This window comes from Dendropsophus ebraccatus, chromosome 6 (assembly GCF_027789765.1).
Source record: "Dendropsophus ebraccatus isolate aDenEbr1 chromosome 6, aDenEbr1.pat, whole genome shotgun sequence".
In the NCBI taxonomy this organism is placed as follows: Eukaryota; Metazoa; Chordata; class Amphibia; order Anura; family Hylidae; genus Dendropsophus; species Dendropsophus ebraccatus.
The window spans coordinates 8,419,725-8,447,070 of record NC_091459.1 but is presented as its reverse complement, the minus strand read 5'-3'; the positions used below and the strand labels follow the sequence as shown (position 1 = coordinate 8,447,070).

Below are 27,346 nucleotides of genomic sequence, written 5' to 3'. Positions count from 1 at the left end.
TCCTATCCTGTCTGGAGGGATAGAAATCACACACACTGACTCATACCAAAAATCTTTGTACATTTGTATACACTAAAAGTCCTTTTGGTTATTGAATTTGTAAATTATTATTGCAGATATTTTGTTACAAAATACATACGTCGTCCTCTGTTTTATACCAAGATTGGAAAAAAAAACAACAACATGCATTATACATTGAAAAAAATACCTGAATGTGTAGTCCTCCGAGGCAGTCCTTCATGAATCTGTGCATACAGCAATGTACACAGCTAGATAAATCATTCTGTACACATTCTAGCATCTCTTTCTGGAATAATTCACATACTTACACTCTGCAGACCCCAGCACTAGCAGACCCCCACCCCCCTCTTCCTTTGTATTTTTTCCATTTTTTTTTATTTTCCCCTCATTGCTTACCTCTCTGCCTTGTGTCATTCATTGCTCTTGCTAGCAATGCCCTTTTCATCCCTTGTCTCTCTCTCTGTCTCCAGATCCGCTTTGCCTTCTCTTATAACCATGATGGTTTTAGCACCTTCCCTTATTCTGGTGTGAGTTCTCTCTTCTCTCTGCTTGTGTAAGCCCTGCTCCCCCTATTTTTGGGGGGAGGGTGTACAGTTGAAAAGGTCTGAGAAAAAAAAAAAATAGAAAACAGCATTTGTAGAAAAAAAAGGAAAACCTGTTGGTATGAAGAACCACCTAGTATAAGTTGCAGACAAGATAGCCCAGGCGATAAGACGTGCACTATGGATGGTCTATATCTCTACATGGATCTATAGCCTCAGAAATAACATTAAACGTACAGATGATATCATGTGAATAAGATTTGTTATCTTGTTACAATTGCCCCCATGAAGGAGTGGTATATACAATATAGCAGGTCAGCTGTTTGTTCTTGAATTCGGTGTCTTGGAAGCAGGAAAAATAGGTAAGTGTAGGATCTGTTACATAATGATGGATTACTAGCTGACTACTGGGTTACAGCATTTCCAAAACAGCAGGTCTTATAGGCTGTTCAGTGGTTACTACCTACAATGAATGATCTCAGGATGGACATTAGGTGAACCGGTGACAGGGTCCAAGGTGCCCAGATCTGTTTGATGCATGTGGAGTAGGAAAGCTAGCTCATCTAATCTGTTCCCACAGAAAAGCTACTAATTGCTGAAAAAGTTAACACTATGATGGGTGACCGTGCATCTCAGCATGCTGCATGTATGATTGTATGTATGTATGGCAGCAAACCTGACAGAATGCTGATTCTGACCCCCTGTCCCCATAGCATGTGAACATCAGGAATCGAGAGCAATGGAGGAAGGTCTGGTCTGATTGATTACATTGTTTACACATTATGTTGAAAGCTGGATATGTGTAAGTTACTTATCTTGGGAAGAGACAGCACAAGATGCATTATGGGAACAAGGCATGCTCTACTGCAGGGGTAGGGAACCCTGGCTCTCCAGCTGGTGCAAAACTACAACTCCCATCATGCCTGGACAGCCAAAACTTTAGCTTTGGCTGTCCAGGCATGATGGGAGTTGTAGTTTTGCAACAACTGAAGAGTCAGGGTTCCCTACCGCTGCTCTACTGGAATTAAAGTGAATATTACTTGGACATGTACCCTCTACCTTTGCATTGCTGCAGATGAAGCACACGCCTTTATGGTTATAATATTCCCTAATAGCACTGGACACAATGAAAAATATTCCGTAATGATTTGATGAACATGACAACTGTAGCACATGCTGGGGGGGGGGGGGGGGGGGGGGGTCTCACCTTGCAACTTACAGGACTAAAAATGATCTACGTTTAGATACCAGAGGATGAATCCTGAGGTCATGTGGAGTCCACACAAGGCGGCTTTGAAAATGTTAGACAGGTGTTTTTAATTATATGGCTGAATGATATATTGAGTATATCTGTATATTGTTGTATAGAGAAATAATTAAAAAAAAAAAAGCCTCTCTAGCCATTATACTTGCATTGAATGGGTTAACAGTGGTTAAGCCCTCTGAGAAATCCTCTTGTGCTGCAAAATCTACTTTCTGCAGAAGCATCTCTGCTAGGATGAAATAGGGCAACAGTGAATGGGGCGGGGATCTAGGAATCCTCCCCCCTCCCTGCTGCCATCTGCAGTCTACCTACTGACATCAATGTGTGGGGGAGGGGGGAGAGACAACAGCACATTGTAATAATGATCATGACACAGTAGTACTGCAGCAGCAGCTCTCTACACTGCATTACCTTACACAATACCATGGATCATTCACTGCCCTTCCCCCCTTTTATACGTGTACGCTTGGGAGACCTGTAAACGTCTCCTATTGTTTATCGTTTCAGCAGACAAATCCCCGAACATAACAGCGTCTATGATATTACAATCACGTTAGCAATCATAAAAAAATAAATAAATGAAAGCGCTTTTCGCAAATCTGTGTACTGTTACTTGTACTATAATCCCACTGATAATATATACCTATATCAAGTCCATATTTTCCAGTGCAATTTGAATTTAACTTGCAATCTTACAGCAACAAGACATTTCACCACTGTGCACCATAGCATGAACGAGGAAGGAAAAGTTTATAGTCCAAGGCTCATACAGTCCTCCGAAAAGAGAGTGCCACATTGCAGTGCCAAGCAGACTACATTACTTGCGAGACCTTGTGTGCACAACCGATTCCTCATAGCAATAGACTGCCTGCTGGACCTTAGCTATCATAAATTAAAACAGAAGATTTTCGACAGAAAAAGACCACTTGGTCCATCTAAGTATTTCCATTCTTATTATTATAGGGTCCTATTACCCAAGACCATTATGGCCCGAACATTTTAGTAAATGTGCGCCGATCTGCACTCAATTACGGGACCTATTAAGGTGCGTTTACACGTAACGATTATCGTGCGAATTTGAGCGATAACGATCGAATTCGAACGATAATCGTAAGTGTAAACGCAGCGAACGATCAAAAAATTCGCAGATCGTTCCGTGTGAACAGTCGTTCGCCGATTTAACTAATGTGTGAGATAGGCTTAAGGATCGCAAAACGAATTTTCCGTATGATATATCGTACCGTATAAACGCTGATCGTTATGAAAAAGAAATCGTTACTCTGACATCGTTAATCGTACGATCGGGCCAATTATCGTTTTGATAAGGCCAGCGATACGATTTTACCTACCTGCACCGTACCTATATGAATACACATATATATAGGCCTCTTGCTCAGAAGCTCCAGCACATTAGAGAGTCCCTGATAGGGTTAACTTATAGTTGGACCATTTCTTACCTTGGAAAACTTCTGATATGACACTAGAAAGAATGTTTTGTCTCAAGAACTATTTCCCTCAGAGACATGTTTATCAGCGTCCAAGGCCGTTCTCAGAGGAAAGCTGCCTGTCTGTTACAGTGGGAATAATGTGAAAGTATCATTGCAGAGAATGTATTGTTCTAACCTTTTTGAATAATAATAATGAATACTAATATAGATGCCATTGCGCATGACTGAATATCTAAATCACTAGCACCGCCTCATCTATGTCTTATTAGCATTTGTTACCACCCTATATTTTATCTGTCTATAAAATGTGATTACCATAATAAAACTTGGGCCATTTTCTCCAGGCTTATAATCATGATACATTGTCTTATCTGTGTCCATGACGTATAAGTAACGAGCTGGTAATACTGCAGGATTCCAACTCTAGATATAATTAAAGAACCATCCTTTACCTGGGTTTTTGGCTTCTCTCCATAGAGAGAGGTCAACATATAAATTTAACCTTAACATTTGGCGTCCGAACTGGGACTCAGCCTCTTGCAAACTAGAACGCAGACAGACGGGATGTGGTGATTTATCCGTCATCGGACGCGCAGATATAACTGGCCAGGTAAGAAAGACTTTCCTTTCTTACGTACTATCTGTGCCTCAGGGGAACGGATCTAATGAGATTCCCGTCACCTGTGTTCTCTATATGTTTGTAAAGCTGAGTCTAATTGTTAGACAAAGAACTCTGTAACCCAGGATAGGACAAGGTTAAAGTGCTGCATTGCCATCGCAAACTGTTGTGTGATTGAGATAAGCTGTTGCTGTATTTATGCTGAATTAAGGAAAGGGATTGCCGAACATGATCACTTCTGCGTCCTTACGGGGAGGCTGTGATTAATGCTTAACCCTTGTAATACAGCATGGCATCGAGAACAGCTGCGAGGTCACAGACAGCGGCCGCATAACTTTTGGAGTGAACGGGTTCCTGATAAGTGATATCTGTCTCGAGCAGCGGGAACAATACTTGTATTGATCCCATTATTTGTGCTTGTACTGTGGTAGAGAGCAGGTCAGAAGATCTGTGACTTACCCCCTTGCCCCCTAGGAGGAATTAGCAACGAGGGACAGTAGGTTGCTGTAGTGCGTCGCCATAGTGTGTCACTGTGACGGCTGGGCCTATAGCAAGGTTGCTGTAGTGCGTCGCCATAGTGTGTCACTGTGACGGCTGGGCCTATAGCGGCTGTGCTTGTTAAAACCTAAGGTTTAGGTTTCGTTCCCCAATACGCTACCTAGGGATTAGCTGAGCAAGGATGAGACAGTTATTCACTAAAAGAAGGGATCCCCAGTCTCCACAAGAAGTTTATGTGAAGCTGATGTGAAGCTAAGGAAGATATAGTTAGCGATGGGCATGAGAAGATGCAGTGCAAGATCTAGAACAGATCTTTAGGAGGTTTGATATGAAGGCAGATACATGCCTTAGCCCCACCAACCTCTGGCTCTCTGACCAACACTTGGGAAACCCCTTACACTCCTGTGCACACTTATTTTTGCCTTGTGGGTAGGTAACCAGACCTACATGTAACATGCAGGGCAAATGGGTCCTTGGAATTTCCAGGAACCTTAAGGGTCAATGTAAGTACTATCCCTAAGGGGGAATCAAGGATTAGAGTTCTAAGAGGGGAGGGTGTGGAGTAGATAGATGAGAGCCAGAGGGTCAGACAGAAGGAAAACATTTAGGATAATGGGTGGGAAGCACAGGTCCAGCTGGGTGGACATGTCATGTGCCGGTGACCAACAATATCTAGATAAGACAGAATATTGTAGTGTGTGTGGCAGACCCAAGCCACATCATTATGTTACACCATTGTACCCAGTTTATATCTGTATACAAACCCCAGATCCTGCGAAAAGCCAACCTACCTCCAATGGTGGCGTATAGACCCTATGTTCTGCAGGAATCTTCCCCTTGGTTGGCTGTTGAAGTAGTTACTTTGATTTAAAGTGCCCCTTACCTGATAGTAAGACCAATGCCTTTGTGGAGGTGGGCAGCCTAACCTCAAATAGTGTATATTGCCATGTAAGTGTCTAAGTACAATGCCACGTACTCAGACAAGGAGAACAGTCCAGCTCATTGCTAGATACAGTACTGAGAGAGCTGAAGAGGTTAATTAATGCTGCGTAGTGAAGCAGCATACAAAGTACATAATGTGTGTTATTTGTTATGTTTTGTACAAGGCCATCAACCAGCTCTGAGGGCTGCAGATCACATGCGAGCAGCATTAGGAAAAAAAAAAAGAGAATCAGAGCTGTTAGTGTAATGTAATGTACGCTCCTACATTATACTGTATTTCAGCCAGTTTTACTAAGCTGGTGTTCCCCTTTAGAAGTATGTTACGTGTTAAAAAAAATGTTGATCATTTTCTGTTGTCCCGACCGTGGAACATTTGCTTATTTGTGTACGCCACTTTTCTGTAATCAGCCCTCAAAGATGGCGACGGAAAGCCAACCACTCCCCATATCATCTACGTCTGTATTATAATTGTGACGTCTCAAAACCATGCCCTAAGCCAACACCCCTATATCCGGTTATCTAGTCCGGTGGCCATTTTAACTCCTGGCATTTCTGTCCTCCGCCCATACTGCTTAGTGTCACTGAGGGGGCGGGCACAGGACTTTCCGATAGAGTCTAACAACTGTTTTGCACATTTATTAATGAATATTATTACCTGATGGTGAAGAAAGTTAGACAAAGGTTTGTTGGAGGGAAAAGCAATGAGACTGTTTGAAGGAGCTGGGTCTATTAGACCTATTAGTGTATAAGATTGTTATACGGGAGTGTCAGTAGGAGTCAGAGAGAAAAAGTACGTTTTATTAGGAATGTCAAGAGAAAAGTGATAATTGGTAAAGATCAAACGCAGAATTTTGTGCACTTATTAAGAACCCAATGGTATAAGGAGTAGTAACTTACTACTGTAATATATATTTCTATGTAACTTTATTTAACAAGTGTTTATATATATATATGTGTACATATGTGTACACATCTATCCTAATAAGTTCTACGCAAATTGTTTTTTTTCCTACTAAGTTATAAGTATGTGTGCCACTGTCCAAGGTTACAGTCTGGTGCATAAGAGCACAGCGCTGATATCTTCTGTAACTTCAAGGATGTTAGAAAAAAAAAAAAGAAGTTTTAACTCTTGTATCTATGATTTTACTGCTCACTGCTCAAGGTTAGAAGTGAGGTACAGAGCGTTCTACTTACTGATAAGAGACGCTTACTAGAGGAATGGATTCATTTCAGCTAATGATGGTACAAATTAAGCTGAAGGTTCTGACAAAAAGAATTATTCTATATACCGTATGTTTTACATTTCATCTTTAAGGTGTGTTTTATTTAATTTTTTTATCAAAAGAAGGTTAATATAGGACGAGTGTACAATGTTTAATTATTTTTATTTGTTATTTTTAGGGGTAACAGTTTTGTGATGATTATAGCAAACTTAGCTCATGAATATATATGTACTTTTATCCCTAGTAAAAACCAAACCCATGTCCATGGCTCCAGTCTGCACTCCTTATGCCCCCCCAATATATATATATTTTGTGTTAAGTGCATTGAATCTAGCATCTCTGTTGCCTCTTGATGTAGATTCAAATGGGGGAGGGGATAGAGGTGAATGGAAATGGGAGTAGCCCATTTTGATGTTTAAAAAAAAAAAAAAAAAAAAAAAAATTTTAAACACCGTACAAATTTTTATTTTTGAATAAGGATGTTTTTATTACTTATTGTGTTTGATATTTTAAATTGTGAAAGATGAAAATGTAATTGAAAGCCCAAATATTAATGAAAGTTTAAAAGTTTTCATTGTAGATTATCCCAGACTTTTCAAAGATGGATGACACAAGACGCAAGGATATATGGTGACCGCCATGCAGAGTGACGTTCCACTGCAGAAACCGCTCCTGCTATAAGCTGGAGGTGAGGACAATCACTGAGACATGTAGGATGGTTGAAGGTAACTGTGCAGATGTCTATATGAAGCCCACCATTATGGGTTAATTGGCAAATTAGAGATTTGTTTGGTCCCTGGGCTTACCAAAAAGCTGCCATAGAGCGGCTGACGCAACGTTCACGCAGACAAACCCTGATGCCAAAAAGGGTGATGGATGATGGATAAAGCTGGTGATGCGGTGGTTTCTGTGCTCTTCCCAAGGTAACAGCGTACAAAGCGTACAAGGGAATGGGGAGATGTTTCCAGTCTCTTCCTGAGGTAACCGTACATAGTGTACAGGTGGAGGGGAGATGTGGATCTGTTTGTTTTTAAGTCTTTTCCAGAGACAATCAGCAACAAGCTGTGAGACCAGCGGATGGAGAAGAGGTACTGGGTAAAGATGGCAGTCAGACAGTAAGTAACTGTGTTTGCCGCCTGCCTTGTATCCCACTGTAAGTTATCTGACAAAACCAGCAGAAGGAAGCCATGTGTAATGTGATGTAGTATCCTCACATTGGGCGGCCCAGGGGTCAACAAATATAGCAGAGAGGGTTGTGTACGGCTGTATTATCTACACCTGTCATAACCTACTGTAAGTAACACCGTAAAGTGCCTGTCTGCATAGTCTGTCATCTTCCTGCCTGTTTCAGGGAATGTAAGTGGACGTCATCCACCTGCCACGGGTGGCCTATATAGGTATGTCCTTGTCTGTATTGGTGTCTTCTTTACAGGTCAAGCCAAAACTATGGGAGACGACAAAGCCAATTTCTGAGGTGATACTAGTGGCCTTAAAAGAAGCGATATAACTGAGGCCAAGAGTCCAAGTGTCTGTAAAGAGGCCTGTCAGTCAAAAGATGGGTTTAAGGATAAAGGATCCATACCAATGCTACTATTACAAAAAGGATCATAGGATATATTATTCTCATAATAAGGTCTTTGAAACCTTAGGTGATGTATCGTTTACACTTTGCTTTTATTTCTATGGTGGTTATCTTATGTGTAATATGTGATGATCTCAGTCAGACAAGAGACAATTCAGTAGGATCCAAATATTATATCGGTAATAAGCGCTAAGTTACTTCATATTATTGGTGTATGTATTATACTATATGATTATGTACAGGAAGAGATGTGACCATGCGACCAGTCATTAGTCCTGTGTGATCTAATCATAAAGACGTTTTCTAGGTACAAAATGAAGTAAAAAGACTAAAAAGAAGTGGGAATTTTGAGAATCCGGTACTAAAGATTGTGAATTCACTAATTGGTTATTATAAGTGAATCTAGTGGTTACATAGTAGGTCACATTGTGGAGATTTTATTGCATTTACCTGTTATGCTGTTTTTGGTTTATGTATCAATCAACTTTTCATTTTGCTTTTGCCATGAGATAAGATTTGCTCACATCAAAACTTTTTATTTTCAGAAACTTTTTAAAGTTAGTTTTTGTGACTTTCCAATACCCACATGATACCAAAGTGGTAGAGTCCTTGTGATAGAGTCACGTCTGTTATATACAGTGAAGAACTTATTGTCTGATCACTCAGTGTCACAGGGAGACGTAGGAGTGACAGGAGACTAGTTAGGTTCGGGACGGAGGATTGTCTTACCTTTAAAGCAGTCCTACGGTAAAGGGACCTAGAGAAGGGGGCTACATCTGTAGTCAAGATTAGGGACAAGATTAGGGACAGGAGTGATGAGACAATAAGGTTTGGTTATTTTGATAAAATCCGGAGAGGTATTTGTCATATATATATGATTGTTTGAGTATTGATAATAAGCTTTTATTTGTCTTGTTGTAACTAAGCTGTATATTGATGTATACTGTACAGACTCACCCATTGTTTAGTATTTTCTTTCGGTTATTGCAGATCTTACTACCACATCTGCTGTAAGTTTGTTCCGCCATCTATAACTTTCAATAAAACGTATGGTACTATTTTTGTCTATCCTATGGTGATGCCCATAAACTAATGGGAGTCCTTCAGGGTCTCTTCCAAGTGGTCTTATGCATAATACTGATCTGTTTTTCAGTAAAAGTGTTCATGTGTATTTTCTCTCGTGTAAAACCTCGACAAACAGGAAGAAGCTTCACCCTCATATAAGAGACTAACGTTACTATGCTTTCTTTTTCTTATCGGTTCTCTTGAATCTGTGCCGCCTGGACATTTCTGGAGGTTGGATGCTGTACTAGTACTTGGAGGATGTTTTCACCTGTGGTCCCTTGATCAACCTGCGACTGAGGGTAGAGTCCTTAAAACCTCCGGCTACGACCCAACCACCAGTGATGAACCATATCCATGCTCCACGGATGTCAAATGGGGGAATGATAAGGCCAGCGATACGATTTTACCTACCTGCACCGTACCTATATGAATACACATATATATAGGCCTCTTGCTCAGAAGCTCCAGCACATTAGAGAGTCCCTGATAGGGTTAACTTATAGTTGGACCATTTCTTACCTTGGAAAACTTCTGATATGACACTAGAAAGAATGTTTTGTCTCAAGAACTATTTCCCTCAGAGACATGTTTATCAGCGTCCAAGGCCGTTCTCAGAGGAAAGCTGCCTGTCTGTTACAGTGGGAATAATGTGAAAGTATCATTGCAGAGAATGTATTGTTCTAACCTTTTTGAATAATAATAATGAATACTAATATAGATGCCATTGCGCATGACTGAATATCTAAATCACTAGCACCGCCTCATCTATGTCTTATTAGCATTTGTTACCACCCTATATTTTATCTGTCTATAAAATGTGATTACCATAATAAAACTTGGGCCATTTTCTCCAGGCTTATAATCATGATACATTGTCTTATCTGTGTCCATGACGTATAAGTAACGAGCTGGTAATACTGCAGGATTCCAACTCTAGATATAATTAAAGAACCATCCTTTACCTGGGTTTTTGGCTTCTCTCCATAGAGAGAGGTCAACATATAAATTTAACCTTAACAGTTTCGTGTAAACGCACCATTAGACTGCCCGATAATCGTTAGCGATGTCCATGCAGCCCTTACCCAAACAACTGATACCTTACCTCTCCCCGCTCTAGGTCTTCTCTCCTCTGCTCCGCGGCTTCCTGGTCCCGGCGGCTGCAGCGTCTGAGTGTTGTTTTGTGTGATTATCGCTCTGTGTAACAGGGCACTTAGAATAGGTATATGATTATCCCAGGCAGGTTACATTCTGTTATTGTAGATTTACCAACTACATCTGCTGGAAGTTTGTTCCAGGTATCTACTACTCTTTCAGTAAAGTAATATTTTCGCACTTTGCTTCTGCTCTTCCCCCAACTAACCTCTCAGTGTGTCCTCTTGTTCTTGAATGTAGTTTTTTTTTTTTTTTCTAAAAACATTTCCCTCCTGAAGCATATTCAGTCCTTTAACATATTTAAAAGTTTTGATTGGTTACCTGAGGCTCTCTGACCCACAGTAAGTGACCAGCAATGTCTCCTTGCACTTACAGCTGGTGATACTCCACACAGTGATACTGATTTCTATCAAGACAATGTATATGTATTCTCACTGCGTTTTTGGTGCGATTTTTACATGCAAGTTTTGACTTTTATATGATTTTCACAGGCGAGTTCAACACCACAAAAAACGCAGCTACTTTCATGCGAGTTTGATGCGAGTTTTGTGCGAGAAATAAGCAGCGATACGGTACGTGTGACGGCACCCTTAGATATAATCTCTGTGGTGGTAAATACTTTCGATCAGAGTATTTTAGGAGTGATACCTTGTTGGCCAACAAAAACTTGTTATAATCGTGAACTTTCACTGATGCTTTTTCATGTACATCCTCTAATGTTGTCATCTGCCATCAGCCGCATATTGCTATTATGTAGCGATGCGCGTCCCGCGGCCGATGATTTTTAGGCCGATGACTGCAAGTTTTTAGCTGTTTTATTGCGGTTTCTAAAGGCTGCTGCTTATACTTACATGTCTGTGCTACCTTGGGGTCCTTCTTTTCTGGTCCTGTCCCAGCGTCTTCTACGGTAAAGGCCCACTCAGCCAATCACAGGCTGATTAGGATGGGAAAGCACGGCAGCTTCTGATTGGCTGGGCAGGCCGTCACTCTTGTCTCAGGAGTGGTAGCCTGCTGTCCCGTCCCTATTAGCCTGTGATTGGCTTCACCATAGAAGAAGCCGGGACGGGACCAGAGAGTCACCAGGAGACACACACATAGGGACTGTGAATATATGTTTTTTTTTTGTACATGAGTGCCACCATCTTGCCAAACCCCTCCGAACTTTCCAGAAAGTTCAGTTTGGTAACAAACCAAATTTTTTTCAAAGTTCGAAACTAATCTGGGTTCAGAAGATCCGGTTCGCTCATCTCTGGTACTGATCACAGTTTTTGCCACAGTGGCAAGCATATGATCTTCTTTCTTGCTTTCTTCATTTCATAATATTGTTTATTAAAAAAAAATCTTGTATTCTTTGCCCTCTTTACATTGTGCACTTGTAAACCTTTCTGACCTTCTGGAAATGGTAAACCCAGGGCTTATCAGGTTAAAGTCTGTCCTCCTTCTGCCCTCTGTTTATAGCGTATCTATTAGATGCCTATTTTTAAATAGACGCTGGTGGGAGGGGGGATAAACAAAAACTGTAAAACAGCAAAACTGGCTGGCTATCCCAAAGAAGTCAATCGCAGCTCAGCTTTCATATCTTAACAAGCACCGTGCCTGGTTGCTGAGGGAAGGCTAGACAGTTTTGCCCCCGACTTTAACTTAATTTGGCTTCATTTGATATCCTATCTTATTGCTAACATATTTGTAACTTGCATCATTTACCAAAAGTTGCTTCTTAACCCAAGGAAAACAGCCCAAAGCCTCGGGCACCATTTGTCTTACATCTCTGCTATCTGCTCTCCACTGTCTTTTGTCTGAATATTTCTTGTCTCTAGTAACAGAGAGACCCAGCACCATAACACAGGAAGTGGGGGAGGGGCTGAGACATGCCATCTGCCATGAGGAGGAGAAAACCTGAAAGTTTGGGCTGTGTACCTGCAAAGAGCAAGTCTGTCTACTAAAGATGATCCACAAGGGTACATAAAGGTTTCCCTTTCATCTCAGACCACCCATATAAAGATCGGGACAGTTGTCCCTTGTGCAAATACCACTGTATCAGCTGCTGTATGTCCACAGTACTGCAGTGTAATCTCCCCCTTCCATTTGTAACTTCTTTATTGCTGCTGTCTGTTGCATTTCTGCTTACATACCACCTTATAGACCCAGTGCATTAGTAACCGATTATAAAGTGTATGGGGACCTTAATTGTTGCATTCATGGCGCCCCATGTTACGTCCATTCCCTCCATTCCCATGTGGCACAATATTCAATTTAACACTCTGCGATCTTTGCTTCCTCTAGTAATGGAGTCCAGTGTGTGTTGAATTTTCATATGTTCGGATGGTAGATTCTCAATATATTCAGCAACATCAGTTCATTGAGCCTCCTGCAGAATCTACACACTTCCTACAACTGATTCAGTCCCCAGTTTGTCCCAAAACAAATGTATATAGTTATTAAAGAAGTAAAACTTTTCCCTTATGCACAGGATAGAGGAAAAGTAAGAGAACGAGGAGGGTCCGACCTCTGTTACCCCCCAACGATCTCCATATCGGCCCTCAGCTTCTGTGTTGGATACGGCACGTGACCTGCGGCTCTATTGATTCCAATGAAGGTGCCGGAGAGAGACAAGTACATTGCTCTTCCGGCTTACTGTAGGCACTGCTGTTAAAAAGAAATTTTAAAATCTCGGTGAGACAAATTAAAAGGTTTTTTTTTGGTGGGGTTAGACTTTTCACACAGCAACAGATCAGGAGAACAAGCTGGAAGAAGTATGTGGTTAGTGTGCTCACTCCTGACTCTGTATCAGGTGACCTAGATGGACTCCCAGTGCAAGCCTATGAGGCCTTCTAGGTCTTAGGGCCCTATTACACGGGCCCAGTTAATACTGTAAACGAGCGCTGATCTGGTAGATCGGCGCTCATTTACTGGGCCTATTACAAGCCCCAATAATCGTTTAGCAAGGGCTGCATGGTCATCGTTACCGATGTCCTTGGAGCCCTTGCTTAAACTGTGTTCATTACCTATCCACGCTCCAGGGCCCATGCGGTCTTCAGACAGAGAGCAGGCAGAGCCCTGGAGCGTGGATAGATAATGTATCCTTTTTGCAGAATTGCAGCAATGTGCGGTCAGCAGCCGATGATTTTAGATTTGGGCCTAAAGCAATGACAAGCCAATGATCGTTTCATCGGCTGATCATTGTCTATAATGCTGGGTTTACACGGAACGATTATCGTTCGAATTTTCGCAATAACGATCGCACTTGAGCGATAATCGTTCTGTGTAAACACAGCAAACAATCAAGCGATGAGCAAAAAATCGTTCATTTTGATCTTTGAACATATTTTCAAATCGTCTTTTGCTAAATATTCGCAGATCGCTTTGTGTAAACAGTCTTTTAAAAATTCACATTTCAAAGATGGGCTTAAACGATCTTAAAAACGATTCGCAATAACGATTTTTCTTACGAATCTTCTAACGATTTTTATCCGTCTAAACGCTGATCGTTATAAAAATAAAATCGTTAATCGTTCGATTGGGCGAATTATCGTTCCGTGTAAACCCAGCATTACACGTAACGATAATCGTCTGATTATCGCTCCTGTAATAGGGCCCTTGGACACAGAGCAGGGAGAGGAAAAAACGATAAAACTTTTGATGTCTTTCTGACTGTCAAAAGTTTTTATTATTGATAGGTGCCCCTTAAAGGGGTAGTGCGGCGGTAAAGAATTATTGACAGAATAACACACATTACAAAGTTATACAACTTTGTAATGTATGTTATGTCTGTGAATGGCCCCCTTCCCCGTGTCCCACCACTCCCACCCATGTACCCGGAAGTGTGGTGTGCTATACATACCTGTCACGTGCTGACTCGTCTCCGATCTTCAGTCTGCGATGTCGTCTTCGGACGGCCGGGCCGAATCCCTCCGAGCGTGCTGAGTGCCGGCCGCCCTCTTCAGCGTCATCAGCTGCTCAGCCGCGATTGGCTGAGCATAACTGTGTCCCCCCTGCCATCATCCTCTCCAGCAGCCACAGTCCGCACAGCTCTGGGAGTCGGGTTGTGATATCACCTTTTTATCCAGGAAGTGGCATCACCATGTTATCCAGGAAGTGACATCACCATGTTATCCAGGAAGTGACATCACCATGTTATCCAGGAAGTGACATCACCATGTTATCCAGGAAGTGACATCACCATGTTATCCAAAAAGTAAAGCCTTGATTCAGTAGTAAATGCAGGGAAAAAAAAAGCACTTTATAAGCATTTCCCGTAATAAGTGTATATTGGTGATTTGTATAACTTTTGGGGGGCATAGTTAGCAGGTGCACATCTCCCGTTTACCGCTGCAGAAAATATGCGATCAGCTGATGAGTGCGTGTTTCCCCTCTCGTGGGCTGATCACTAGCATTTTTACACAGGCCGATTATCGACCATATGAGCGTTTCTAGGAGCAATCATTGCCAATAATTGTCCCCTATACTGTCCTGTTTTTTCAAAGTCATCTAATTGTACAGTGCTATAGTGGTAATATTTTGTCTTTTTTTCTGTGACCTATTGATTGTCAAGACAGATCAAGCATTAGGGCCTTATTTCATGGAGCATAAGTCTGCAGAATCAGATCGATTCGGTAAATTATCGCTCTGTGTGATAAAGACAACGATCAGCCGATGACAATGAAAGATGAAAAGTTTTGTGGTTTCACGTCCTTTTTTACCACCTGTAACCCAGTCATTTCTGTGTCAGTTCGGTAGCATAGTGCTTTAGCTGTTTTTAGCTCACTGCATCTTACAGAATTATGATGCAGGGAGTCCTGCATATAGACCATATATGTAACTGCACCCAGCCATGTCCGTTACCCCTGCTTTGGGTAGCTGTGATCATCTCTTTTTCTCTCAGCCTGCTTGTCCTCTGGCAGTTTCCTTAGCTCTGAGCTGGTCTCCTGGACTCGGTCTCCCTCTAGTGGCAGACATGCACCTGTCCACCAGTATTTATTAGCTCAGCCTACTGGCTCTGGAGTCTTCTGACATATTCTCCTGAGGGTATATATCGTTTTCACCTCCTATTTGGATCTCCATCCATTCCTAGTTCCAGCTCATCTGAAGTTTGAACTACATCCTCTGCTGCATCCTGCACTTTTACCACAAAGGAAGAGCACTTAGTCCCGGATTCCAGCACTCCTCCAGTTCTTCAGTCGGTGGTCACTGAGGTCCTTCCCTGAAGGTAGCCACTTGGGAGTTTATTCAGCGAAGTCCATCTTGCCTTGTGGCGGGCACTGGTGAAAACCAGGCTTGGACCATCCATTACAATACAGTATACTGTATATCACGGACATGTGAATGCAGGCTAATTACACAAGCCTATTACACTGCATGATTATCAGCCTTATTTGGCCGTCATTTACCGACTATTCAGGCCAATAATCATTCAGTGTTAATGGCACAAGTTGAAAGGCAACGTTCGGCCGACTTTCAAAATCAGCGATGGTCTGCAGCACGTCTCTCCGTATAATAGGCCGCCCAAATCTTTCGGGCACTTCTCGCTGTCTGTGTGTGTAATAGCACAGTGCAGCGAGCGGTGAACGCTTCTGTAAAATATCCATAGGTGTAATAGGGACAATTATCGCCTGGATAATCGTTAAATCGTTCAAAACAAATCGATAATCATTTGGTTAAATAGCAGTTAACGATTAAACAATGAACGAGACATCTTTGTTCGCTTAATAAGACCATGACCTATTTTTATCGTTGCTCGTTCGCATGGAATAAGATGTCATACGCAGTAGCGACAAACGCAATAGCAACAACGAGACAACCGCAAGAACGATCATAAGTAGCGATCATCATTCCATGTAAATGGGTGAATGATTTCAGGTCGTTCGCAACAGCGGCCGTTTGAGATTGTTTATCGTTAAGGATTATGCGAAGCATAATTGTCCCGTGCAATAGGGCCCTAAGGGTCCTATTACACGGAGTGATTTTTAACGATTAACAACTAAGGATAAATGATCACAAACGAGATTGTTTGTTTATTGTTAACCTGAAATTGTTCACCATATTACACAGAACGATGGTCGTTAGTTACAATCGTTACTACGATCGTTTACTCCTTTTGATTCCAGCAAAACAATGGACAATGTGCAATTACACTGAACGATTAGTGAACAAATGCGGAACTTGAGCGAACGAATGTGGAATTACAGCGAACAATTAACGATAATTTTAGGTTCAGATCTAAATCAACGATTAATGACATATGAATGATTTAACGATCGTAGTCTGCAATTACACAGACTGATTATCGTTTAAATTTGAACGATATAACGATTTTTCGCACGATAACCGCCCCATGTTATGTTGCGTTTACACGGAACGATTATCGTTGGAACTTTCACAAGAATGATCGCATTTGAGCGATAATCGTTCCGTGTAAACACAGCGAACGATCAAGCGAGTGTTTCAAAATAATCTCAAATCGTCGTTGGTCGTTCGCTAAAAATTTGCAGATGACTTTGTGTAAACAGTCTTTCAAAGATTCACCCTATGTAAAAGATGGGCTTAAAGGGAACCTGTTACCCGGTATGCGGGCGCAGAGCCCGCCGACCCCCGGTGCAGCCCCGGATACTTACCCTTTCCTGCAAGTCCCGCTCCTGGACCCAGTCCCGGGATGAAGATATCCCTGTCAGAAGACCAGCGTGCGTTCAGCTGAGATGAATCCGATGCCCATGGAGAATGACGACTCCATTCATTCTCTATGGGCATCGGACTCATCTCTGCTGAGCGCGCGTTCAGCTTCGGGCACCAAGATTTCCGTCCCGGGACCGGACCCAGGAGAGGGACTTGTTGGAAAGGGTAAGTCTCTGGGGCTGCACCCGGGGGTCGGGCAGGCTTTACACCCGCATCAAGGGTGACAGGTTCCCTTTAAGCGATCTTAAAAATCGCAATAACAATTTTTCTTATGAATTTTCTAATAATTTTTCTAACGATTTATTCGTCTAAACGCTGATCGTTATAAAAACCAAATAGTTGCTTCAAAATCATTAAACGATTGATTGGGCGAATTATCGCTCTGTGAAAAAACAGCATAATAGGGCCCTGAAGGGCATTTTATTTGATAACCAGTAGATTAGATTTGGGTCAGGCCTCTGTATAGTGTGGGGGGAAGGGCCTAATTTAGTTACCGTGCTTTACAACCTAGTATACTACAACCATGCTTCCAGGGATACTCCCTGGCCTGTGGGTAGGGAACAGCCACAGCATGTGTGGTCGTGGTAATTCCAATGAGCTGTCCATTGTTTGGAGTCTTTTGATGAAACCAGTGCAAAAGATATGCAAACTTTTACTGCCCTGGCAATGCATTCCATAGCAAGGATATAACAGTGACAATGGCCATTCTTATCACATCCTAGTTGGAATTATAAAAGGTTATCATGAGGACTCTAAGGGCCAATTGTTGAGGAGCAAGCGAATGATGACCTGTCGTTCGCTTGCTCCTCGTTTTCGGATCACTGTCTTTGCTAATACACACTCCGACAGTGTGCAAGGAAGAGCAAGGGGGATTGTGTCAAAAGACAAAAATCATCCGACATTGTGCATGTCGGCGGATCGCTGCCTTTTAACACTACCTATTACACCAAGCGATTAGCAATATGCGGCTGATAATTACTAATAGGGCCTTAAAGGGAACCTGTCACCCCCCGTGCCGGGGTGACAGGCTCCCGACCCCCCGCTACAGCCCCCTATACTCACCTGATTCCGCCGGGTCCCGCTTCTGGATCCGGTCGGGTCACGGTCCCTCCGTCATTCTCTATGAGCGTTGGACTCATCTCTCAGCACGCACGCCGGGCTGCAGCGGCTGATATCTCTGTGACCCGACCGGATCCAGAAGCGGGACCCAGCGGGATCAGGTGAGTATAGGGGGCTGTAGCGGGGGGTCGGGGGCCTGTCACCCCGGCATGGGGGGGTGACAGGTTCCCTTTAAAGGGGTTGTCCAGCGAAAATCTTTTTCTTTCAAATCAACTGGTATCAGAAAGTTTTATATAGATTTGTAATTTACTACTATTAAAAAAATCTCAAGTCTTCCCATACTTATAAGCTGCTGCATGTCATGCAGGAAATGTTGTTTTATTTTCAGTCTGACTCAGTGCTCTCTGCTGACATCTCTGGCTGAGACAGGAACTGTCCAGAGCAGGAGAGGTTTTCTAAGGGGATTCATAGAGAACTGAGACGGAGTTCCTGTCTCGGCCAGAGATGTTAGCAGAGAGCACTGTGTCAGACTGAAAATAAAACACTTCCTGCATGACATATAGGAGCTAATAAGTATGGGAAGACTTGAGATTTTTTAATAGAAGTAAATTACAAATCTAAAAAACTTTCTGATATCAGTTGATTTGAAAGAAAAAGATTTTTGCTGCATACCCCTTTAACCTGATCAGTGGCATACTGGGTTTATGATCCTGGGGGCCGAACCTGCTGAAGAAATTTCCAAACTTTTTAGCATTGATAGGAGATAAAGAGGGGTGTTCAGCTTTGATGATATTGTCCTTGGCCTCTCTTCTCTTCCAGGGACAAAACCTACCTGGCTGCTGGGTATCAGGGAGGGGAGCAGAAAACAGAGGTGATAAGCTTGTATTTTTGAACCGATTTGGTCCACGGTCCTCTCTCACAGCCAGGTATTTCTTTCCTATTCATTTTCTGAGGGTCTGTCCTTCCTCAAGTAGTTTACCCCCAATTACAGGATTTGGCAATGTACTCTGTTATCTTATTGAAGGCCTCAAAATATCCAAAATAGCAAAAAAAGTCATCCTCCGCACAGGCCATATATGTGTGGAAGTTTATATAAACAAATTCTTAGGTAACACTTCTAGAGTCTCTTCCTCAGACCTGAAGAATGATGCATACGCAGTGGCTGGAGAAGTTAGATGCAGCCCTAGGGAGACCTGAAAAACATGGATACAGGCAGGCAGCCTTAGGGCTGCATCCAACATCTTCAGCCACTGCTAGTCCAAAGCTGTTCGCTTGGGTAAGGATGCACCCGAGCATGCTTCAGTTGTTCTCATCTCTATCTACAACGGCTCTGGGCAGGGAACTGTCCGAAGTACCGTGGAAGGTGAATAGGCCGAGAGGAGGACTGTGAGAGCTGAAGTATTTGGTGGTTGTACAGCCTAGTTGAGAAGTTGCTCCGTGCTAAAAGTCCCAGAATGCATTGCTTTCCCCCAGTTGATCCTTCCACCCTGCCTACTCTTCTCCCCCAGCACTCCTGACAGTTTTCTGCCCCAAACTGTTGCAGAACATCTAATTTCACTGCCGATTATTGCACAATAAATACGGTTGTAGCACCTGCTGCCTCATTTAGCACAGTGCAGCTAGGAGCAGGATGGACAAATCGATATGTTCCTACTGCACAGGAGATGCTGAAGAGGGTATGTCTCTTACCTTCCTCCTCAGTGCCGTTCCCATGTAGTTAGTAGTTTGCTCCATGGTCCGGTAAGACCGTTAGGAGCACTGCCCGTCCCCATAGCGCTGATTCGGCCAGCTCGCCCCAATTGATTACAATTAGAGAGGGGCGCAATGGTCGGGGGCGGATTGGGGCTATGGGAGTGGGCAGTGCTCCTAACGGGTGCCCCATTGCTCCTAACGGTCTCACCAGACCGTGGAGAAAACTGCTTAACCCTTAGGGGACGCAGCCAGTTTTGGTGTTTATGACATTTAATAACTTTGGAATGCTTTTACCAATCCTCGTGATTCCAAGATTGTTTTTTCGTGACATATTCTACTTTATGTTAGTGGTAAGTTTTTTTGTTGTGAATAATTTAAAAAAATAGCATTTCTCTACATTTATATAATAGAAATCCCCATAACATTAATTCTTTGGACAGATGAAGGAATCCGCCTGTGCATAGAATGGAGTCTATGACACGGACGGAGACGCGCGCCCACTGCAGTCCGAGAGCGGCGAATTCCGCAACGGATTTTTCGTCAAATTTCCTCAGGGTGCACATACTGTACCCTAAGAGTGAAAAGTTCAAATTAGCATTTTCTTTACAGAGATTCCAATGTAATCCCATGTATTTTTTACCACACCAATTCACCGGAACAGCGTCTCCTGTGCAGTAGAGACATATCACCAGATTAGATTTGTCTAACCTGCTGATAGTTCCCCTTTAACATGTGATAAAAGCAGTTTGTGTCCCTACTGCATCTGGTCCTATATTATTTGCAGTAAGTTTAGATCAATACATAGAAACTAGATAATTTAACATAAATGGCAGCAACACTACTACTGTCCATGTTGTTTTTGTGCCAAAAAATGTTAGTGAATGTGGATTACACATAAACAAATAGCGAACAAGTGTCAAAAATGTATTTCCAGAATCATTTCAATGAACATTAACAAGAACATAAAGAGAAGCCCATTCCCTAAACTAATTACGTGCAATTTAGTTAGTCTCATAGAACGTACAAGTACCATGTTACCTCTGCAGAAGCAGATGGTGTATGACTAAGCACTATTTATTTCTGTATTGGACATACACGTGCAACCAACTTACTGTATCCCTGTGGGCTGATACCAGAGCAATATTAGAGGGGAACTAACAGCAGGTTAGGGGAATTTAACCTGTTGATATGTCCCTATTGTACAGGAGACTCCAAGAAGGAAGGTATGTGTCTTATAGTATGTCTCTTACCTTCCTCCACTGTGCCGTTTCGATGCAGTTAGTAGTTTGGCCCATGGTCCGGTTAGACCATTAGGAGCACTGCCCGTCCCTATAGCGCCAACCTGCTCCATTGATTATCATTAGAAAGGGGTGGGCCAGTCGGGGCCAGATCAGCGCTATGGGGGCGTCCCAGTGTTCCTAACAGTCTCACCGGACCGTGGAGCACATGGCTAAATGCAATGGAACGGCGTTGAGGAGGAAGTTAAGAGACATACCCTTCTCAGCATCTCCTGTGCAATAGGGACATAACTGCAGTACCGGCCGGAGGATCTTTTCAGCCGCTGTGTTCTAATGCGGGCGCATTCCCTGCGCACTCTTATCAGAACTCCCCACAGCACACTATGGATCGGTGGCCGTAGCCGCTCGCTTCATAGGTTGCACTGACAGGGCTTTCTGTGGCCGCTATTCACTGAATAGCGGCCGCAGAAAACTGACACGTCAGTTTTCTACGGCGCCGCGAGAGATCCCGGCCGGAGCATATACACATAGAAGATAAGGCAGCTTGTCCTTTCGTACAAAGTATGGCCATTGTTACTGATTGCAACAACGGCCGTACTTTTACGCTGTGGGAACATAGTCTCAATCTCTTATTGCAAAATGTGATATTACTGCTAAAAAAAAAAAAAAAAAAAAGACATAACCCATATGTATGAATACACCGTGAAAGTAGGATGGTGGCTTTTCCATCGTATAAAATCTGTATGCTGGTGTATTACATTGTTCCGAGAACATCTCCCTGCACCATTGTACCTCCTACTGCACGATGCATCAGCCTCTTCCTTATGGTGGAAAACTAAAGCACGCCTTCATGCTGACAATTTGCCTGCTGGGCTTGCAGACCAACCCTAAGGAGACCGTGAAAGAGTTAAATTTGACATTAGTGGTTGATGGGAAGCCCAGAGTAGGTGGGGATGTGTTGGGTGTGTTGCCACAGGAACTGGTGCCAGGGGAGTGGTAAGATGTCACCGCTGATGGTTGCTATGGAAACTGTCCTGGTCCCTATTCCCCAGCCTCCTCCTGCTTTCCCAAAGGCTGCAGGGTCAATGTTACCAAGGAGACCGGTTGGATATCAGGAATAGAGGGATGTGTGCTGGGGGGGGAGATGGGAGGCAGAGAGGTATAGAGACGAGAGAGCATTAATAGGTGAAAAAGGGGAGGAGAACGAGATGAGAGGGAGCAAGAAGGAAAACAGGATTGGGGGAGGGGGAGGAGGATAGGAGAAGGGAGGGCACGACTAAGGAAACAGACAATACCATAGAGAGCAGAAGGGCGAGGCAGGGCGGCGCCGTACAGTAATTGTCAACAAAATATAGATATGTGAAAATCTCCCAGACTTTGTTTAGGGATTGGCTGGAAAGGGTTACGGGCAGAGACATTCTAGTAAGACTCTGCCTAAAGAGGATTCTAGAGTCTCTGGAGAAGGAGGGACCTGCCAGGATCCTTTGTGGTTTATAAAGCTTCCTAAAATAGCGTCCCTGTAATGAAAGCGAGCCCTGTGGATTGGAGGAGGAGAAGTGGCAGCCCACATCACAAGGGCGGAGGGGGGTTATTCATCCGAACCGTCCATCCTCTGAAGCTGTTTATAACCATAGTCACACCACCGCTAAATAAACACCGCCTGCAAAACATCTCCAAGCACTCGCTTGCTTTTTATCGGCATAAGGATTGGAAAAGTCGAATGTATTTTCTGGTTCTGCTACTATTTTCTGTCTGATTCAGTCACCCTGTAGCCAGACGTTTGTACAGCATGATAGCTTAGGGTAAGCTCCTTAAAAAAAAAAAAGCAGTGTGCGGTCTTTATTCGGTAGATTAATAATTAAAGGGGGTATCCTGCGCTACAGAAACACGGCCGCTTTCTTCCAGAGACAGCACCGATCTTGTCTCCAGTTTGGGTGCGAGTTCTGTAACTTGGTTCCATTGAAGTGAATGGAGCTTAATTTTAAACCACATCTGACTTGGAGACAAGAGCGGCGCTGTCTCTGGAAGAAAGTGGCCATGTTTTTGTAGCGCTGGATAACCCCTTTAAAAACATGGTGCAGGCATGTTAATAAACTAAAGGGGAACTATTGTCAGGTTAGATGAATCTGCAGCTTTATCTAACCTGCGGATAGTTCCCCTTAAGCAATGCTATGTCATCTGTTTTATATCCAGGGTTACCTGAAATCCAGAAATACATTTCCTATGGACCTAAAGGACTATCTACAAACCACACATCATGGCCAATACTGTATCTGTACCTTGCACTCCCCTGTGCTCATTGGCTAGATGCATGTTTTTACATTTTAAAGGGGTATTCTATTTTAAAGCAATTATCCCTTATCCACTGGATAGGTTATAGCTGCTATATTTCTGGAAGTCTGACTGCTGGGTCCTCCATCAAAGTGCCCCCCTCCCCCCCAGATCATGGCAAGGAGGAGCATGATTGAGCTGACGGACAGTTTAGCCTGTGCTGCCCCATTCAAGGTTTATAGAACTGATAAAAAAGCTCCGATAATCAGTGGGGGTCCCAGCATCAGACCCACCCAATATATTTGCTTCGAATCAGAATACCGTTAGTTAATTCACTAGCTGATTGCTGGTCCTTTTACATAGGCCGATCATCATGTAACAGCGCCCTTAATTCAAAAACATTTACAGCCAGGGATAAGGGACAGGGTTACAGAAAATCTAAGATCTCCGCTACATCACCAGGATAAGCACTCATTTCTCATTTACAGATTATCTATCCTATCCATCTATCTATCTATCTCTAATCTATCTATCTCCTATCTATCGCTTATCTATTCATCTATCTATCTCTATCATCTATCTCCTAGCTATCTATCTATCTCTAATCTATCATCTATCTCCTATCTATCTATGTATCTATCTATCTCCTATCTATTGCTTATCTATTCATCTATCTATCTTTATCATCTATCTCCTATCTATCTCTAATCTATCTATCATCTATCTCCTATCTATCTATCTAATATCTATCTCTAATCTATCTATCTCTAATCTATCTATCAATTTATCTATCTATCACTTATCTATTCATCTATCTCTATCATCTATCTATCTATCTATCTATCTATCTATCTAATATCTATCTCCTATCTATCTATCTATCTAATATCTATCTCTAATCTATCTATCATCTATCTCCTATGTATGTATGCATCTATCTATCTCCTATCTATCATCTATCTCCTATCTATCTATCTATCTCCTATCTATCTATATCTCTTATCTATCTCCTATCTCTAATGTACCTATCATCTATCTCCTATTTATCTGTCTGTCTATCTATCTCCTATCTATCTATTATCTATCTCCTATCTATCTGTCTATCTATCTATTTCCCAATGTGGATTCCTCTACGCAAATTTTGTGGTATAAATATACTATTAAAAGATTTAATGTGGAGGACAGTCTAAAATTCAACAGAAAGCGCTAATGTGGAAAGTAGTAATGGCTTGGAAACACCGCTTTGTCTCCCTGTTTGTAATCCCTGCTATGGAGCATTAAAGGGGGGACTCCAGAGAAAATATTTTTAAATCAACTAGTATCAGAAAATTATACAGAACTGTTAGACAAAAAACTTAATCCTTCTAGTACTTAACAGCTGCTATATGCCCTGCTGGAAGTGTGATTTTCCCTCCAGTCTGACACTGTGCTCTCTGCTGCCACCTCTGTCCATGTAAGGAACTGTCCATAGCAGGAGCAAATCCCCATAGAAAACCTCTCACCTGACGAGGACAGAGGTGGCAGCAGAGAGCACGGCATCAGATTGGAAAGAATACTCTACTTCCTGCAGGACATACAGCAGCTGATAAGTTTTTATATAGAAGTAATTTACAAATCTATAACTTTTTTACACCAGTTGATTAAATAAAAAAAACATTTTTTTCTCCAGAGTTTCCCTTTAAAGTCTATGATTAAGCTGATGAGTGCTATGGATATTCTTGCTACACTACAAGGCAACAAGGCTAACCACTGTGCCACCTACAAGGTAGTTCTCAGCCCCTGCTCCCCTCCATTTCATGCTGAGCTTTCTGCTACAACTTCGACTGAGCTGCAATATTAGCTCCGTCTACAGGGGCAGGGCTAAACTCAATGTGGAATTCTAACCAACCCATGGGAGGGAAGCCTACCGGATACTCCACCTGTGATTATGCTTAGAGGACGTAACAGGAAACAGATATTGAACTTGACATCACAGGAAGTAAAAATTACAAGCAAAGTGGTCTAATGACTGAAAACACAAGAAGAGCTAGAAATAAATAATGAAAGTGTATATAGAATATACACCTACAGAAATGAATGCAATTGTAAAGTAAAATCAGTTTATTGAAAAGTCCTGGACAACCCCTTTAAATTATCACTTTTCACTGAACCACCCATTTAGGGTGCCCTCATACACACTTTTTGTCTGCAGTTTTTCAGGCCCCCCAAAAAATACCAGATAAAACATCAATGTGGCGCTTGGCCTTTTTTTCCTATTTCTTTGCCTTTTTTTTTGGCTTTCTTTCTGGTGTTTTGATAGTATGTGTGAATAATGTTTTCTTTGTTCTTGACATTTTCCACTGAAGTCCCTGTTAAGGGTCCAAAAATGCTGACCTGAATGCACCCGCTCCAGAAAGGAAGGGGTTAAGTGACCCTTTCCTTGCACAGAGTTTGCGAGGGGGGGGGGGGGGGGGGGGGGAGAACAAACAGTCTGATCTTCTGTGTGGTAGACTGTGGTCTGTAGGTGGGTGGGAGGGGGTCCAAGGGGTGACAGTCTGGTCCCCAGGGGGTTAAGTTAACCCTTGTGGGCCACACTGCTCCACTAGGGGGGAAGGGTTAAATGGAGGGAACCCTACTCTACTTTTTTTAAATAATTTATTTAAAAAAGGCAAATAGGGTTCCCCCTATTTCCATGACCAGCCAGGTTAACAAACCACAGTAACGATCTAAGGTGCAGCTCACCTGTATCTGATTTTGCTGAGGTTAACTGGGATATACCATCCAATGTACATAGTGACGTCAATTTCTAAACATACCAGTCCTCAAAGCAAAATCTGATAATATATGTCAATTTATTGTAATAAAAAAAATGACATATTATCAGATTTTGCTTTGAGGACTGGTATGTTTAGAAATTGAGGTTAACAAACCAAAAAGCAGCAGCATAGTAGTACCATGATGGGAAGGGCCATTTATTTTGGCCCTCTTCAGCCTAATAGTACCAGCCTGCTACCGCCCATTCCAGAAGCGCCAATTTTGATGCTCCATGACTACTGAAACCTGGCTCTTCCCAGTGCCCCTGGTGCGGTGGATACTGGGGTAATTGGGGGGGGGGGGGGGGGGTAGGTAGCCATTTTATACCATCTAACACTAAGCCCCAACTTAGTACTGGATGCCATCAGACAGATTTCACCACTAAGCCTTATAAAGTAAATTAAAAAAGACAAGACACAATTGATTTTATTCCAAAAATTAAATCCTTGCACCCCTCATTGACTATTTTATTACAGAAAATAAACAACATCAAAACGCTGTTCATCAACATAGTCGACCAAATCTGCTGCAATCCTTTTGACACCAATATCTGAAAAACAAAAGGAAGACACAAAAAAAGGCAGGAGCAGAACACCCATCATTTTGACAGGTCTTCTGCGCCTTAAAGTATGCAGCATCTTGCCAGATGCTAACAGTCTGCACACAAGGGGTTAAAGGAGAACTCCGGGAAAAATTTATTTTTTAATATGTTATTACATAAGGAAAGTTAGACAAATTCCTAATATACTGTACACTTATTATGGAAAATGCACATAAAGGCAGGCTTCAATTTCTCTAAAAAAAACGTGACGTCACTAATCGGGTGTAATTCATATGAAGTGTCCAGCAGGGGGCGCAGTATATAGAGAAATTACATTGTAAGAATAACTAGGGGCTTATTTATGCTTTATTCACAAAATACAGCTATTGTGCATTTCCCATAATTAGTGTATATTAGGAATTTGACCTTATTTGTTCTAATAACTTTCCTTATGTAATAACTAGAGATGAGCGAACCTCGAGCATACTCGAGTCCATTCAAACCCGAACTTTCGGCATTTGATTAGCGGTGGCTGCTAAAGTTGGATATAGCCCTAAAGCTATGTGGAAAACATGGATATAGTCATTGGCTGTATCCATGTTTTCCAGACAACCTTAGAGCTAAAGTACAGCAGCTCTCGCTAATCAAATGCCGATCGTTCGGGTTTGGATGGACTCGTACCCGAACCCGGTTCGCTCATCTCTAGTAATAACATATACAAAATACA

General features: G+C 42.4%; 3 long non-coding RNA genes across 7 annotated transcripts in view; 2 read left to right on the top strand and 1 right to left on the bottom strand.

The window, feature by feature from the left end:
* The window catches only part of LOC138795417 (uncharacterized), a 31,826-nt gene extending 9,785 nt beyond the window's left edge, over nt 1-22,041 (bottom strand). Inside the window, exons 1-2 of the long non-coding RNA XR_011363607.1 lie at nt 21,807-22,041; nt 418-625 (exon numbers count right to left, since the gene is read on the bottom strand). This is a non-coding gene — a long non-coding RNA (uncharacterized lncRNA). The remainder of the gene's footprint in view (nt 1-417; nt 626-21,806) is intronic.
* LOC138795416 (uncharacterized) overlaps nt 1-27,346 on the top strand; it is a 76,265-nt gene that overhangs the window by 37,695 nt on the left and 11,224 nt on the right. For 3 of the 5 annotated variants that reach the window (XR_011363605.1, XR_011363606.1, XR_011363603.1), the window contains exon 3: nt 10,848-10,928. This is a non-coding gene — a long non-coding RNA (uncharacterized lncRNA). Of the gene's footprint in view, nt 1-10,847; nt 10,929-18,903; nt 19,011-24,954; nt 25,185-27,346 lie in introns of those variants that run through there. The other 2 variants (XR_011363602.1, XR_011363604.1) reach the window with 2 other exon arrangements.
* Nucleotides 3,152-10,070, top strand: LOC138795415 (uncharacterized). The gene is made up of 2 exons (XR_011363601.1): nt 3,152-4,394; nt 4,450-10,070. It is a non-coding gene; the product is annotated as an uncharacterized lncRNA (long non-coding RNA).